We start from the raw sequence: 17,066 nt of genomic DNA on the forward strand, positions 1-17,066 counted from the left end.
GAATCAGCCCCCAAATGTAGTCTCCCATCATGTTCTCGTTATACTGTCCTTGGTAGCGGCGTTCAAAGTCCAGTATATCCTGGTGGAATCCGATCTGCAGAGTGATGTTGACGATCTGCAGCGGAATCAACAATCTAGAAAGTAATGTATATAGTTGTGCAATACATTTAATTTATTTCTGTTTTGCATTAAGCAAAATGTACAATTAACAGTTGCTACAGAGAATTGTGTATTTGTTTTTTCGTCAATGCTAAACCGAGATAAACCATTAATAACTGTTGTCATAGTGTTTTAGAAATTACCCATTTCCAATTTTGACAACTTTTGTCAAATAAATGTGTTTTTCAGATAATAGGAACATGTAATACAATGCAAGTAACAGTTGTAAATGATTTTTTTTTTTTTTTGACTTAATAAAAGACAGCGAGGAAGGAGCACCGGTAGGAAGGAAAAAGGACTCAGTTCCTGTCCCATCACTACCACCATCACCACCATTTGCAGTTGTGTGTTTTTGAATTTGCAGTTGTGTTTTGCACTTCAGGGTCACTGTACTAAACCATTTTTAGATTAATAAATAAATAAAAAAAAATCTTAAATAATCGGTCACTGCTTTTTTTAAAAATTGAAGTTGATTGTGATGACACCAAATAGCCTGCTATCTCATATGCTGTTGCTGTGGGATTAGTAGCTTCCACACTATACACAGTTTCACGTACCAGGTGACTCATATTAATAAATATGAGCTAATAAAAGTTTTGAATTCTGCAGCAAGGAACCGTCACTCTGTAACCTCCTTAGAGGAGATCAAAAGTGAGCTGACTATTGTGAAGAGGATAGTGGCAAATATAATAAAGCAGTTCAACAGCGGTTATGAGGTGACATTGCCAGATGATGTCTCCCTGCCACTGAATACATTTGAACATGTGGACAGCCTTGAACAACTTCTAGAAGAAAAGAGCTGCAAGGATCAAATGGTAATATTCATTATAAAAATTGTGATACCACATTAAAGTTATGTGATATACCAGTAGAAAATCCTACAAATTAAATAAAAAATCCCATCTGAACCAAGCTTCACCTGATAGACAGAGCAACTTTAAAAACAAAATGATGTATTGCTAACAACCTTCGTGTTTAGCGATTAAATTTAAATCCATTCACACTTGGCTTTGAAAAGTGTTAAATATACTATACCAACCACTGTTAGGGACACATTTAGAAAAATATGTAGCCTGAGAATACCAAAAATATGTTCTTTATGGGAGCACATCTCAGAAACATTGCTGTCTTAAGTTTAAAACCATATTTAATTTCTGCTTTAGTGTATAAGGTGGATATTTTTTTTTTTTTTTAGCTATATAAGGACTAACACATCACAACACTTGCAAGCATGCTGATAGCACCAGGTCATTCTAGCTCATAACTTAACCCAAAGCCAACTACTCTCCTTTTTGATTTGGTCAGACTGCCTTCCTTGAAACCATTGGTGAGGTGGATATTCCTACGGCTGTCCGCAGAATTATGGCTGCCTTACTTGGTAATGAATTAGCAACCAAATTCAATTGGAAGGGACTTGGAAACAAAAGATCATTTTATGACCTCAAACTTCGAAAAGTGATGGCTGGTGAGTTACTCATATATGTTACACTTTGCCTGTATAGAACCTTAACATTAGTTAAAAAAACATTTGATCTTATTTCATTGCATTTCAAATGAGCAGTAAATCTGCATGATATGTTAAATAAATGTTATGTTAAGAATATTATGAAGTAAACAGAGAAGTACTGAACTACTTGATAACAGAAAAAAAACAATACTAGTACTACTTTAATTTATTTTCCTGATGGTTGGGATGGTGGTGAGGTAGGCGTGAGGGGGGGGGGGGGGGGGGGGAGGTGATGTGGGGGTTGGTGTTTGGTTGGGGGAATTACACTGTATTTTTGGGTCAGAATGGTAACTTTAAATATGTTGTTGAAGTTAAGTCAAAGTTGTGATACAGGCTGGTCGTGGTGTCTCACACACACACTGATACAGGCTGTCTCACACACACACTGATACAGGCTGGTCGAGGTGTCTCACACACACACTGATACAGGCTGGTCGAGGTGTCTCACACACACACTGATACAGGCTGTCTCACACACACACTGATACAGGCTGGTCGAGGTGTCTCACACACACACTGATACAGGCTGGTCGAGGTGTCTCACACACACACTGATACAGGCTGGTCGAGGTGTCTCACACACACTGATACAGGCTGGGCGAGATGTCTCACACACACTGATACATGCTGGTCGAGATGTCTCACACACACTGATACAGGCTGGTCGTGGTGTCTCACACACACACTGATACAGGCTGGTCGTGGTGTCTCACACACACACTGATACAGGCTGGTCGGGGTGTCTCACACACACTGATACATGCTGGTCGAGGTGTCTCACACACACACTGATACAGGCTGGTCGAGGTGTCTCACACACACACTGATACAGGCTGGTCGTGGTGTCTCACACACACACTGATACAGGCTGGTCGAGGGATCTCACACACACACTGATACAGACTGGTCGAGGTGTCTCACACACACACTGATACAGGCTGGTCGAGGTGTCTCTCACACACACTGATACAGGCTGGTCGTGGTGTCACACGCACACTGATACAGGCTGGTCGAGGTGTCTCTCACACACACACTGATACAGGCTGGTCGAGGTATCTCACACACACACTGAAGTTTAAAGTATTAGTCTGTTTTTTATTGGAAACCTACATAATAAAAGACAACCAGAACTAAAGATAATTTCATTAATACATGAAAAGATTCTATAAATTGATTATTTCCCAATATTTCTTTTCTAAAACCCAATCATTTAGCTACAAGGGTGATAATCCAAAAAAGAGGATGTCCCTTCACCCATAGCAATGTAAATGTGACGTAGACAGAGACACACAGCTCCATATGCCTCCAGATTTTGACCGTATAAAACAAGTAAATACTGGGGGATATTGAAGCAAAGAAGGAGTTTGGCAAACGACGGCAGTAAAGACCCACTGTTCATGTTCTGTGTGTCACCTGACTGGTAGAAACATGCATACTGTACATGGATCATTTGGTTTAGTTTTTTTCCAGGATATTCCCTGATCATTCCCCCTATCTCCATGAAGCTCTGGGAAGAAAGTTCCATGAGGAGTCTGACCAGAGAATGTTAGTTTTGCACTTATACAAGGTTCTGTTGTAAGAAAATAGACAAAAGTTGTTGGAATAATAGAATTTGAATAGATAATGGAATTTATTTTAAATCTAAGGCCACCACGTTGGCTGTTTGGTGCTGCACAGTGAAATGTGTGCTCGGCTTGTGTCTCAGGAAAGCTGCAGGAAACGATGGATCTGTATTGTAAAATCCACATCATTATACAAAATCTACAAGATACAGGCACATATTCAGTTAAGAGTAGCAAGCAGTCTACCTAAAACATGTAAATAATACGTTAATCATTTCTTCAAACTATTTCTCAGTGCTTAGAATGTGAAATACTGTGAGCATGTTGAATAAGTAACAATCACACAGGAACATAAACATATATATGAAGGAGATCAAGCCCATAAAGTCAAAAAAAGCGTGAAAATAAAGAAGAGGCAACTCCGACTACTCTTCCAGCTATTCCTGGTAAAAACAAGGAAGATACGTTGCCAACTGCTTCCACGACTCTGCCTAAGTTGGACTGGGATTGTGTCTCCTCCTACTTCTGACTCAGGCTTCTCACGTCATTCTCCAGTTTCTTTGCCTTCTCCTCAAGACCGCTCTCTAGAAGATCCTTCTGTTCCTATAAAAAGGGAGGCAGGTTATATGGTTACACGTGAACACAAAAAAAGGGCCTTTAATGATTCTGAAAGAGGAAACTCCATTTCATAGCTTGAATTATTATTCCATTTCATTTCTATTAAGCATCTATCCCAGCAACTCACAGTGACTTAACGAGGCTGGAAAGATCCCAGTGGTTTAGGACACACACTGCATTGGTGTTCCTATTTTAATAAACTTTGACCACATTGCACCCTCTGTAATAAATATCTGTCCAATGCATGTAGAGGTGGGATTACCCTGAGTTTAGCCTGCAGCACTCTATCATACTCCTCTGCGGCAGTCTTTTGTTCTTCCTTCATCTTTTTCAGAAGCTGCTCCATGTTCTGCTTGTAGGATCTCTCCTGGTCGTCCAGCAGCTGCTGCAGAACCTTTTGATTTTCCTGTATTGCCTGTCTGTCCCGCTCCATAGCATCACGCCTAGCTTGGTCCTCTAGGAGACAGGAATAAAGGGACAGCGTCTCACAAGAGAATTATAAACTTTACCATCTAAAACCATCTTCATCTAAAATCCACTGCCCATCGCATTAGCACTGGTAACATTAGCACTGCTCCCTTTTAAAGGTGATCTAAACATGTTCTTAACTCTTATTAGCACTAGCGATATTTGTATTTGTTGCCAAGGCCACACAGGGTATTAAACACATGTGACATCTCATGAGCATGTGTAAAGATGAGTGGTGCTTCATGCTGGTGGATAAATGTAACATCTCATGAGCATGTGTAAAGATGAGTGGTGCTTCATGCTGGTGGATAAGTGTAACATCTCATGAGCATGTGTAAAGATGAGTGGTGCTTCATGCTGGTGGATAAGTGTAACATCTCATCAGCATGTGTAAAGATGAGTGGTGCTTCATTCTGGTGGATAAGTGTAACATCTCATGAGCATGTGTAAAGATGAGTGGTGCTTCATGCTGGTGGATAAGTGTAACATCTCATGAGCATGTGTAAAGATGAGTGGTGCTTCATGCTGGTGGATAAGTGTAACATCTCATGAGCAGGTGTAAAGATGAGTGGTGCTTCATGCTGGTGGATAAGTGTAACATCTCATCAGCATGTGTAAAGATGAGTGGTGCTTCATGATGGTGGATAAGTGTAACATCTCATGAGCATGTGTAAAGATGAGTGGTGCTTCATGCTGGTGGATAAGTGTAACATCTCATGAGCAGGTGTAAAGATGAGTGGTGCTTCATGCTGGTGGATAAGTGTAACATCTCATCAGCATGTGTAAAGATGAGTGGTGCTTCATGATGGTGGATAAGTGTAACATCTCATGAGCATGTGTAAAGATGAGTGGTGCTTCATGCTGGTGGATAAGTGTAACATCTCATGAGCATGTGTAAAGATGAGTGGTGCTTCATGCTGGTGGATAAGTGTAACATCTCATCAGCATGTGTAAAGATGAGTGGTGCTTCATGCTGGTGGATAAGACCCTGTTTCAATCAGGATTTGAACCTCACCTTCTATACGTTTCTGTTGCTCGCTGAGAGACTCATCAGCAGCAAGAATCATGTTACCCATTATCTCTTTTCCATTCAGAAATTCCTTCAGAACGGCATCAGCCTGGAAATGATCACATAGAAAATGTTTTTAAAAGGTTTAAAGAAGGCTTTTGTATTGATGAGCATTTATTCTAAAGTCACTACTGTCGCTATTATACTATTTTCCTGCCCCTTTAACTGTTGAACTGTTCATTTCCTCGCATGTCCACTGCACACGGCTGTGCCTCGCATTGCTTTAGTTTATGCAACAGGCTTAACGGCAGAGGAGGCAGAAATAACTTTAGTGTTATATATGAAACGTACACTTCTGTTATTAAGAATGACAGGTCACGTGTAAAATGCACATTTCGAAAGCCTGGCTAGTGATTCATTGTGTGTATCCCAAGAGGATTCTGCATGTGTGTTCCAATCTCTCTGCTTAAGGAAAGAATGACAAGTCTGTGTGCAGAAACTGTGATGCAGAGATAGGGCTCCCCTTGGCGTCGTGTGCTACCTGAATCCCTTTGCCAGGTGTGTCTTTGTATTGCCTGATGAAGTGTTCCTGGTCACTCTTGTACTGCTTGTACCCTCCTATGTCCATGTAGAAACCTGAGCTCAGTCTGTCCTCTACATTCCTGAAGAGACTTGCAATGAGTGCCTTGCAAGACTTCTCTGATTCCTCCTCATTCTTACGACAGATTGATTCATACTCCTCCTGCAAACATTTCTGGGGAGAAACAATTAAAAATAAATAAATCCAGACAAGCCATTGGATTTAGGTTTGCAATAAAAACAGTTTAGTTGGATGATATTAATGATTAAGTGTTATAGGCACCACACTCCTCTATAATAGATGAATAATACTGTGTTGTGAATAGGGCTTGTTGGGGCTGGTCTAATACATGAATAATACTGTGTTGTGAATAGGGCTCGTTGGGGCTGGTCTAATACATGAATAATACTGTGTTGTGAATAGGGCTCGTTGGGGCTGGTCTAATACATGAATAATACTGTGTTGTGAATAGGGCTCGTTGGGGCTGGTCTAATACATGAATAATACTGTGTTGTGAATAGGGCCGCTGGGGCTTGTCTAATACATGAATAATACTGTGTTGTGAATAGGGCTCGCTGGGGCTTGTCTAATACATGAATAATACTGTGTTGTGAATAGGGCTCGTTGGGGCTGGTCTAATACATGAATAATACTGTGTTGTGAATAGGGCTCGTTGGGGCTGGTCTAATACATGAATAATACTGTGTTGTGAATAGGGCTCGTTGGGGCTGGTCTAATACATGAATAATACTGTGTTGTGAATAGGGCTCGTTGGGGCTGGTCTAATACATGAATAATACTGTGTTGTGAATAGGGCTCGTTGGGGCTTGTCTAATACATGAATAATACTGTGTTGTGAATAGGGCTCATTGGGGCTGGTCTAATACATGAATAATACTGTGTTGTGAATAGGGCTCGTTGGGGCTGGTCTAATACATGAATAATACTGTGTTGTGAATAGGGCTCGTTGGGGCTGGTCTAATACATGAATAATACTGTGTTGTGAATAGGGCTCGTTGGGGCTGGTCTAATACATGAATAATACTGTGTTGTGAATAGGGCCGCTGGGGCTTGTCTAATACATGAATAATACTGTGTTGTGAATAGGGCTCGTTGGGGCTTGTCTAATACATGAATAATACTGTGTTGTGAATAGGGCTCGTTGGGGCTGGTCTAATACATGAATAATACTGTGTTGTGAATAGGGCTCGTTGGGGCTGGTCTAATACATGAATAATACTGTGTTGTGAATAGGGCTCGCTGGGGCTTGTCTAATACATGAATAATACTGTGTTGTGAATAGGGCTTGCTGGGGCTGGTCTAATACATGAATAATACTGTGTTGTGAATAGGGCCGCTGGGGCTTGTCTAATAGATTAATAATACTGTGTTGTGAATAGGGCTCGTTGGGGCTTGTCTAATACATGAATAATACTGTGTTGTGAATAGGGCTCGTTGGGGCTTGTCTAATACATGAATAATACTGTGTTGTGAATAGGGCTCGTTGGGGCTTGTCTAATACATGAATAATACTGTGTTGTGAATAGGGCTCGCTGGGGCTGGTCTAATACATGAATAATACTGTGTTGTGAATAGGGCTCGTTGGGGCTTGTCTAATACATGAATAATACTGTGTTGTGAATAGGGCTCGTTGGGGCTGGTCTAATACATGAATAATACTGTGTTGTGAATAGGGCTCGTTGGGGCTGGTCTAATACATGAATAATACTGTGTTGTGAATAGGGCTCGCTGGGGCTTGTCTAATACATGAATAATACTGTGTTGTGAATAGGGCTCGCTGGGGCTTGTCTAATACATGAATAATACTGTGTTGTGAATAGGGCTCGCTGGGGCTGGTCTAATACATGAATAATACTGTGTTGTGAATAGGGCCGCTGGGGCTTGTCTAATAGATTAATAATACTGTGTTGTGAATAGGGCTCGTTGGGGCTGGTCTAATACATGAATAATACTGTGTTGTGAATAGGGCTCGTTGGGGCTGGTCTAATACATGAATAATACTGTGTTGTGAATAGGGCTCGCTGGGGCTTGTCTAATACATGAATAATACTGTGTTGTGAATAGGGCTCGTTGGGGCTGGTCTAATACATGAATAATACTGTGTTGTGAATAGGGCTCGTTGGGGCTGGTCTAATACATGAATAATACTGTGTTGTGAATAGGGCTCGTTGGGGCTGGTCTAATACATGAATAATACTGTGTTGTGAATAGGGCTCGCTGGGGCTTGTCTAATACATGAATAATACTGTGTTGTGAATAGGGCTCGTTGGGGCTTGTCTAATACATGAATAATACTGTGTTGTGAATAGGGCTCGTTGGGGCTTGTCTAATACATGAATAATACTGTGTTGTGAATAGGGCTCGTTGGGGCTGGTCTAATACATGAATAATACTGTGTTGTGAATAGGGCTCGTTGGGGCTGGTCTAATACATGAATAATACTGTGTTGTGAATAGGGCTCGTTGGGGCTGGTCTAATACATGAATAATACTGTGTTGTGAATAGGGCTCGTTGGGGCTTGTCTAATACATGAATAATACTGTGTTGTGAATAGGGCTCATTGGGGCTGGTCTAATACATGAATAATACTGTGTTGTGAATAGGGCTCGTTGGGGCTGGTCTAATACATGAATAATACTGTGTTGTGAATAGGGCTCGTTGGGGCTGGTCTAATACATGAATAATACTGTGTTGTGAATAGGGCTCGTTGGGGCTGGTCTAATACATGAATAATACTGTGTTGTGAATAGGGCCGCTGGGGCTTGTCTAATACATCAATAATACTGTGTTGTGAATAGGGCTCGCTGGGGCTTGTCTAATACATGAATAATACTGTGTTGTGAATAGCGCTTGCTGGGGCTGGTCTAATACATGAATAATACTGTGTTGTGAATAGGGCTCGTTGGGGCTTGTCTAATAGATTAATAATACTGTGTTGTGAATAGGGCTCGTTGGGGCTTGTCTAATACATGAATAATACTGTGTTGTGAATAGGGCTCGTTGGGGCTTGTCTAATACATGAATAATACTGTGTTGTGAATAGGGCTCGTTGGGGCTGGTCTAATACATGAATAATACTGTGTTGTGAATAGGGCTCGCTGGGGCTTGTCTAATACATGAATAATACTGTGTTGTGAATAGGGCTCGCTGGGGCTGGTCTAATACATGAATAATACTGTGTTGTGAATAGGGCCGCTGGGGCTTGTCTAATAGATTAATAATACTGTGTTGTGAATAGGGCTCGTTGGGGCTGGTCTAATACATGAATAATACTGTGTTGTGAATAGGGCTCGTTGGGGCTGGTCTAATACATGAATAATACTGTGTTGTGAATAGGGCTCGCTGGGGCTTGTCTAATACATGAATAATACTGTGTTGTGAATAGGGCTCGTTGGGGCTGGTCTAATACATGAATAATACTGTGTTGTGAATAGGGCTCGTTGGGGCTGGTCTAATACATGAATAATACTGTGTTGTGAATAGGGCTCGCTGGGGCTTGTCTAATACATGAATAATACTGTGTTGTGAATAGGGCCGCTGGGGCTTGTCTAATACATGAATAATACTGTGTTGTGAATAGGGCTCGTTGGGGCTGGTCTAATAAATGAATAATACTGTGTTGTGAATAGGGCTCATTGGGGCTTGTCTAATACATGAATAATACTGTGTTGTGAATAGGGCTCGTTGGGGCTGGTCTAATACATGAATAATACTGTGTTGTGAATAGGGCTCGTTGGGGCTGGTCTAATACATGAATAATACTGTGTTGTGAATAGGGCTCGCTGGGGCTTGTCTAATACATGAATAATACTGTGTTGTGAATAGGGCTCGCTGGGGCTGGTCTAATACATGAATAATACTGTGTTGTGAATAGGGCTCGTTGGGGCTTGGCTGTTCTAGTCTTGCAGTATCTTGGACCCCTGTATGAAAAAAAGCACCCAGTCCATACCATGAGCTCCAGCTGGTATCTCTGATTCTCATCCTTGAAGCAGCGCTCCAGAAAGATGTGTACAGCTGCAGCCTCACACTGGCCATGCAGATCAGAAAGCTCCTTCTGGGTGTGACTAGGAAAGGAGACTCTCTCCTTCATCTGCTCCTTGTAGTGAGTGAGGGCACTCAGCACTGCGGTCGAGTTCTCAATCTGAGACAGGGCCAGAACCACATTATCCAAACAAAGGATCTGCCCACTGATAATGGTCTCCACATAGATCTCTGTCAGTCTCCCCAGCACTGGAACACACAAAGCACACACTTTGAAGGGTATCAGCGTTTAACCAAACATGTAGGAACAAAATGAGCAGCAAATATGAGCCAAACTGGAAAAACGCAATTTATTCTTTGTATATTTTTTTGACCACCCCATTTTATTATTACTAATGAAAAACTGTTTTTTTGCTGATAAAATGTTTGAGTACTAATTATAAGCGACTGAGAGTCTGAAGTGATGATATACAGTATTAGTTATCTTATATAATCAGTATATGTACAATGGGTTTGAAGTCTTGTCCTAACATGGATTGAGTTCTTTGTTTTTCAACCTACAAGTAGATTAATGCAAACTTTTACTGGTGTGGTACTCCCTGACAACCTGGACTTCAAAAGGAAAGAACTGCCGATCTCTGTGTTATAATCGTGTGGGGGAGACAGTGAGGCTGTAGCCGTGTGGGGGAGACAGTGAGGTGTGGATTTGAGATGTTTTCATGCACTCACATCTGCCAGTGACTGTGAATCCTCCTTTCATTGTTTTGGTTTCAGTATTGTTGAAGATGTGGGCACAGAAGTTCTTGGTCTGTTCTACAAATACTGATTCCAGGTCGCTGTCAGTGAGCTCTTCAATTCTCCTCATCTTGTCTTCAGAGGTGGGACGCCTGAACACAAAGCACTTCCTACTGGGGAAGTAATTTCGGATGCACTCGCGTGGCAAGTTATAGCTCTGGGTGGACTTGGATGAACCTGTTAAATGAGAAATAAACACTTGTCATGCAAGTTGACCCCCTACCTGCCCCCTGCCACCAAGTGCAGGCTGAAATAGGCCGCCTTTAGGTGTGTCCAGGACTTGGACTTGGAAATGGGTAGGTCAAAAAATAATTTGTATCAAAATATGTTTAGGAAACAAATCTGCATCAATATTTCTGTGAAATTTTACCTTTTTTTAGCTTTAAGGAATTATTCAGGTATTCATCGGCTGTGATAGGCTTCCCATCCATAATCAGGTCCAGAGAGAAATCTCGCACCGTCCAGACGAAGGAGGGGAAGAAACGAGCGAATTCTGAAGAGATATCCAGATTCCCATCTCCTGCCTTAACTTCCAGATGTTCTGTCAGCTCAGTCACATAGCTATAGGCAAAGGTTAAGGATCCACCCTACTGACAGTGCACAGCATACACCCTACTGCCAGTGCACAGCATACACCCTACTGACAGTGCACAGCATACAAGCATACATCCTACTGACAGTGCACAGCATACACCCTACTGACAGTGCACAGCATACAAGCATACACCGTACTGACAGTGCACAGCATGCACCCTACTGACAGTGCACAGCATACACCCTACTGACAGTGCACAGCATACAAGCATACACCGTACTGACAGTGCACAGCATACACCCTACTGACAGTGCACAGCATACAAGCATACACCCTACTGACAGTGCACAGCATACACCCTACTGACAGTGCACAGCGTACACCCTACTGACAGTGCACAGCATACAAGCATGCACCCTACTGACGTGCACAGCATACAAGGATAAGCTCCAAAACTTTATATAAATATATATGTATTTAATTTTATAAGACATTTTGCATCAGGGACCTACCATAACACTGTCAATAGGTAGGGTAGCTATAGATGGCCAGGACAGCACTGATTCTGCACAAGTCTAAGAAGTATTTGAATTATCCTGAAGTTTGTACTGGAGGTTTAAATGAGCAGAGAGTTGTGAGGGGAACCTCTCCTATCACTTCCCAGCACAGTCCTGACAGCAGCCAGCACTACACTCATAAATTCATACATTTGGTTGTGGTTTGTCTGGATACTGCAGGTTCTGCACTGAGTTGTCGGTGATGGTGCCCATGCTGTTGTACACCAAGGTGCTGCTGAGCAGCACAGCCAGCGTGAAGATCCAGTTATCATTCTTCTGGTCTCCCTGGGAATTCAGAAATAATTACTGTACATTAAACTTTGAAACTAGGAAATCTACAACGCACAAATCACAAAGATACACTTTTTTATTTTAATTGAAAATGTGAAATCTAGAGACGCTGTACCCTCTCCACATCTCCCAGCCCCTCCGTATCGAGCAGCACGAGGGTGTGACCGGGTTTACACGGGTGAGGGACACACCACATCCAGATGCCTTTAGTGTGGCACTGTATGGTCGCCCCCAGGGAGAATCCTGCAAAACAAAGGGGAATTCCACAATGCCAGCACAGCCCAGGAAAACCCTTTCAGCACTTTGCTCACGCCCAGGTCTGCTTATAGATGCTTTTCACAGTGTATAAGAAGAAGGTGTGGTCCCTCAGAAACATGTGCAGTTCCAGCAGTACAGCAGGCTGTGCCATGACAATCCGAACACTGCTCATTGTAAACTCTTAACATAATCGCATCCCTCTCTGACAATGTGCCTTTCATTTTCATAGTCAAACAACACAAAGACATGGACACAAGACTATGGACTGCCAGGCGTGTTGATACAGTTAATACAACTCTGTGTGGAGTGAGGCCGGAGGGTGTAGCAACACTGCAGTTATACCAGACAGTTTTGTATTGGTCCAGAAGAATTTTAATTGATGAAAAAATATGAGAAATCACATAATGATGATTATTTTGAATATGTAGACAATAGAGACGGAGTAATCAGATTGCTCACACACACAGTTTTTACTGCTTTGAACTGCTACCTGATTCTCTTCATTTATTCTCACTGCTGACCAGATACGCCTCAGCCACAGTAGGTTGCTAAGGTAACATCAGTTTTTAGAGGTTGTGGTTATGAAGTAGTGTACATTATGCAAGACACGTAGAGCAGTGCAATTTCAGGGGAGTCTGAATTAACTGAAGAACACAAACATGCTTTTTAGCACGTCGTCTCATTGCTTGATGTGGTACAGCAGGGCAGGGATGCTTATTTGAGACACGCTTCCAAGAGCTTGCATTCCCTCCCCGAACATCGTGTGAGGTGTGCCTGACGGGACTCCCAATGGGAAGGGAATATGACCAGCTACCTAACTACTGTCTAGAACCTAGTGACCATTTTAACATGTCTAATGTTAATCTCTTCTAATGCAGGTGTGCTCTGAGACTTGGAATCAATAAATATAACACTGTACAAGTTCAATCAGGAGTGATTCTCGTCTTAATTACACTTTATTAATTATAGCAACACACTCTAAAGTCTCAGAGCCTGTTTGTCTGTAAGTTCACTCTGATGTCTATTGGAAATAATGAACACTTAAAACAGATGCAGACAGGGCCCCCCCTTCTTACCCGATCTCTTCCCAGCCAGCTTGTTCATGAGGTAGGATTTGCCTGTGTGATACAAGCCCACGATAGCCACCACCACCACCGGCTGGTCAATCTGGGACAGGATCTCCAGCGCCTGCTGGTTCACATGAAGCTGTCCAGTGGAGCTGTTCTCTATCAGACACACAGGGGCTGGCATTGCCACTGTATTGCTAGCCATAGCTGCTTCCTGCACACAAAACCACATTCAAGTCTTAGAAACGCTGATTTACAGAAATGAACTGACAAACGTTTTCTGTTTCTCACAAAAAGGTATGTGTTGTTATTATTATTATTATTATTATTATTATTATTATTATTATTATACATTATTTTGTACAACTATCCTTGCTGCTGCCCAAATGAATTAAAAAATTTGAATGTATTTTGTAAAAATATTAAACTTTTTAATTAGATATTCCTTGTCATGTCACAGATACTGTTCTTCCACAAAATCACAAACAGCTGGAGATATACTGTTCTTCTGAATTACAGTTTTAAAAAACCCTGTAAACCCTAAATAATAAATCCCATTGAAAAAAGAATTGAAGGGAAGATAAAGGCCATCATAAGGGTACATATATTTCAGGTGATGCATCTCAGAGCATTGTCTTTAGCAGGTTCAATAAAAAATGATTGTACAGCTCAAAACTACTTGGAGTGCACATGTATGGCTCTTTGTGACGATTGAATTTGTACAGCTGCCGCGAGTCTGAAAGAGCTCATATAAACTCAGCAAAACAAACACACCATTGAGGAATTGCACAATGAATTACCCACGAATTACTGGAAATGTAAGGAGGCAGTAAACCTGTGATCTGAAGTGAAACGCACACTTTGTATTATATAATGTTTGAACCTGCAGGGGATACAAAGGTTAGCAAAAACAATAAGGGCTCGTCCAGTTAACAAGCAGAAAACCATCGATTTTCACCACCAGGCGATTCAAGCCCATTCAAACCTCTTTCTGTACTGATCAAGATCTGATCAATAATAGTATTGTTTTTATTTATTTATTTTTAGAATTATAGTAAAACAGTGTTGACAACACATCTGACAAAAATGGTATGACAATTGTCTCCATATCCAGTAATGCCGGTTTTCAAAGCGCTTGTGAAGGACTGTGCGTGCAGTTATGCAGAGCTATGTCGTCTTTATGAAGGTGTTATATTATGAATGAGCTTCATTATCAAATACAGCGCTAACAACAAATACTATACCTGTGTGCGGTGTTTACTACACCTTCCATAGCTTAATCCTCTAAACACTAAATAAATACGTACATAATAATACACTTCAGCCTGCATTAAAGTCTTCAAAAACATGATACAAATGCCAGCATTTACACTGAGCTAAGATTTCATAGAGAGGTGAATTTTCGTTGACTGTACCTGTTTTTTCTCTGCAGTGTATTAAGAATATCTGAGGAATGGGAACCAAACGCCGCTCTGCTTTGACTGCTGTGCTCCGCTCTCTCTATACTGCTGTGACAGGACAAGGAGAGGCTGCAGGTTTTATCACGCTCAAGAAATTACTTTTAGTTTCACTATGAAATAACAGCAAAACTCTCCTTCAATCCGAATTCTCTTTCTTAAAAGAAGACCGGAGCAAGCCGGGTCACTGTAAAGACTTTATTTTTTAGATTCAGATTGTAAATAAATCAATTCATCAGTTATTAACTATCTTATTCTTCTTATTTCATTTCCAGTTTCAGTTTCGACTCGCTATTACACAAGCAGCGCCAACCCACCCCTAATGACTAACGAGTATAGCATGTATTAATCTGACGAGTTTGTATCAAAAGCTGGAATCTAAATGATATACAGGTATATATATATATATATATATATATATATATATATATATATATATATATATATATATAACAGAATCTACAGTAAGCTAATTCGTTGTCTGTATAATGCTGTTCTGTCCCTGTGTGGCAGTGTGGCAGGGGCACGCGGTGGGGGTGGGGTATTGATATTGGGTAGCAGGGAGCCGTCAGTTTAATAAATGTTTAAATTATTAATTAAGGCTCCAGTTTCAAAAGAAACCTAGAGATGTAGGGAATGGGTGAGGAGGATGAAGAGATCAGATGCAGTGAAGCTCTGGACGCGACTCCAGGCTCCAGACTATGTGAGGTCACTATAAGTTTATCTGCTCAATGAACACTTATTTCCATCCACATAGAGGTACCGGTATCTTCCCACGTGATTAAAAAGGTATTTCCCACTAGTTTTCAATAATAATCCAAGCAATAACTCCCAAGCCACTGAAACATGGATATATTGTTACTTGTTTATTTAGCAGACGCCTTTATCCAAGTATACTTACACAGACTGGGGTGTGTGAACTATGCATTAGCTGCAGAGTCACTTACAACTACGTCTCACCCGAAAGACGGAGCACAAGGAGGTGAAGTGACTTGCTCAGGGTCACACAGTGAGTCAGTGGCTGAGGTGGTTACAAGCCCATTTGTGACATCACTGTCCTCACCTTCTTTAAATAATCCTTGGTTATAACAGCCTTGCCAGCGATGTCATCCTGTCCACACCCTGTCTCAGATTGAGAACTCGGCCGCAGTGCAGAGTGCCCTCACTCACTACAAGGAGCAGATGAAGGAGAGAGTCTCCTTTCCTAGTCACACCCAGAAGGAGCTTTCTGATGTGCATGGCCAGTGTGAGGCTGCAGCTGTACACATCTTTCTGGAATGCTGTTTCAAGGATGAGGATCAGAGATACCAGCTGGAGCTCATGGTATAGACTGGGAGCTTTCAGGGCTATGAAGTACACTTTACACCAGTGGTCTCTGGTCCTCGAGATCCAGTCCAGTCCAGGTTTTACTCCAAGCAAGTTCTAATGTAGTTCATTGAAGCTGCTAAGAAGCAGTTAACTAATTTAGGACCTGGTTGGAATAAAGATCAGGACTGGAATAGATGTCAAGGGTCAGAGTTGAATGCTACTGCTGTACACTGTAGGGCTGAGTGAAGTCACGCACATGTACTGTCTTCAAACCTCTGGCTTGTTTATTGTCACTTTAAAGGACTGATCCAAGTGTAAAGTTTTTCACCTTTCTGATTCAGGTTGCATCAAGACAGTAACCCCCATGAGTTCTGAAACTAACCTTCCCTGAGAGTTTTGCATTAGCAGAAACTCAATGATACTCAACATCACAAAGCAGAGATAAGCTTGTCCTGCTGGTGAGATGATCCCACTCACAAGCAGAACAGAGTGTCTCCGGTTAGGAGTGATGTGTTATTATTATTATTATTATTATTATTTATTTCTTAGCAGACGCCCTTATCCAGGGCAACTTACAATCGTAAGCAAAAACATTTCAAGCGTTACAATACAAGTGTGTGACGGGCTGAGTGCTCCCTGTTTCTACTTCAGAAACACTTTCACATCTGCAGTGTTCTAGAGCAGTGCTTCCCAAGCCCGGTCCTGAGGACCCCCTGTGTCTGCTGGTTCCCAATCCAACAGAGGTCTCAATTACTTAAGGACGGGTTTGGGAACCACTGTTCTAGGTTCCATGTGTGCCTGATAGTATTGAAAAGGAAAGTTTTTAACCTACTTTTAGAAATCAGAAGCGAGTCAGCCTGGCGGATATGCTCAGGGAGTGAGTTCCAGAGTCT

The 17,066-nt window shown here is 41.6% G+C and overlaps 1 pseudogene; it reads right to left on the reverse strand.

Moving 5' to 3' along the window:
* Window positions 1–2,777: 2,777 nt before the first annotated feature.
* Window positions 2,778–13,671, reverse strand: LOC117434188 (guanylate-binding protein 1-like; annotated as a pseudogene).
* Between the last annotated feature and the right edge of the window lie 3,395 nt (window positions 13,672–17,066).

Source organism: Acipenser ruthenus, chromosome 38 (assembly GCF_902713425.1).
Source record: "Acipenser ruthenus chromosome 38, fAciRut3.2 maternal haplotype, whole genome shotgun sequence".
Taxonomy (NCBI): Eukaryota; Metazoa; Chordata; class Actinopteri; order Acipenseriformes; family Acipenseridae; genus Acipenser; species Acipenser ruthenus.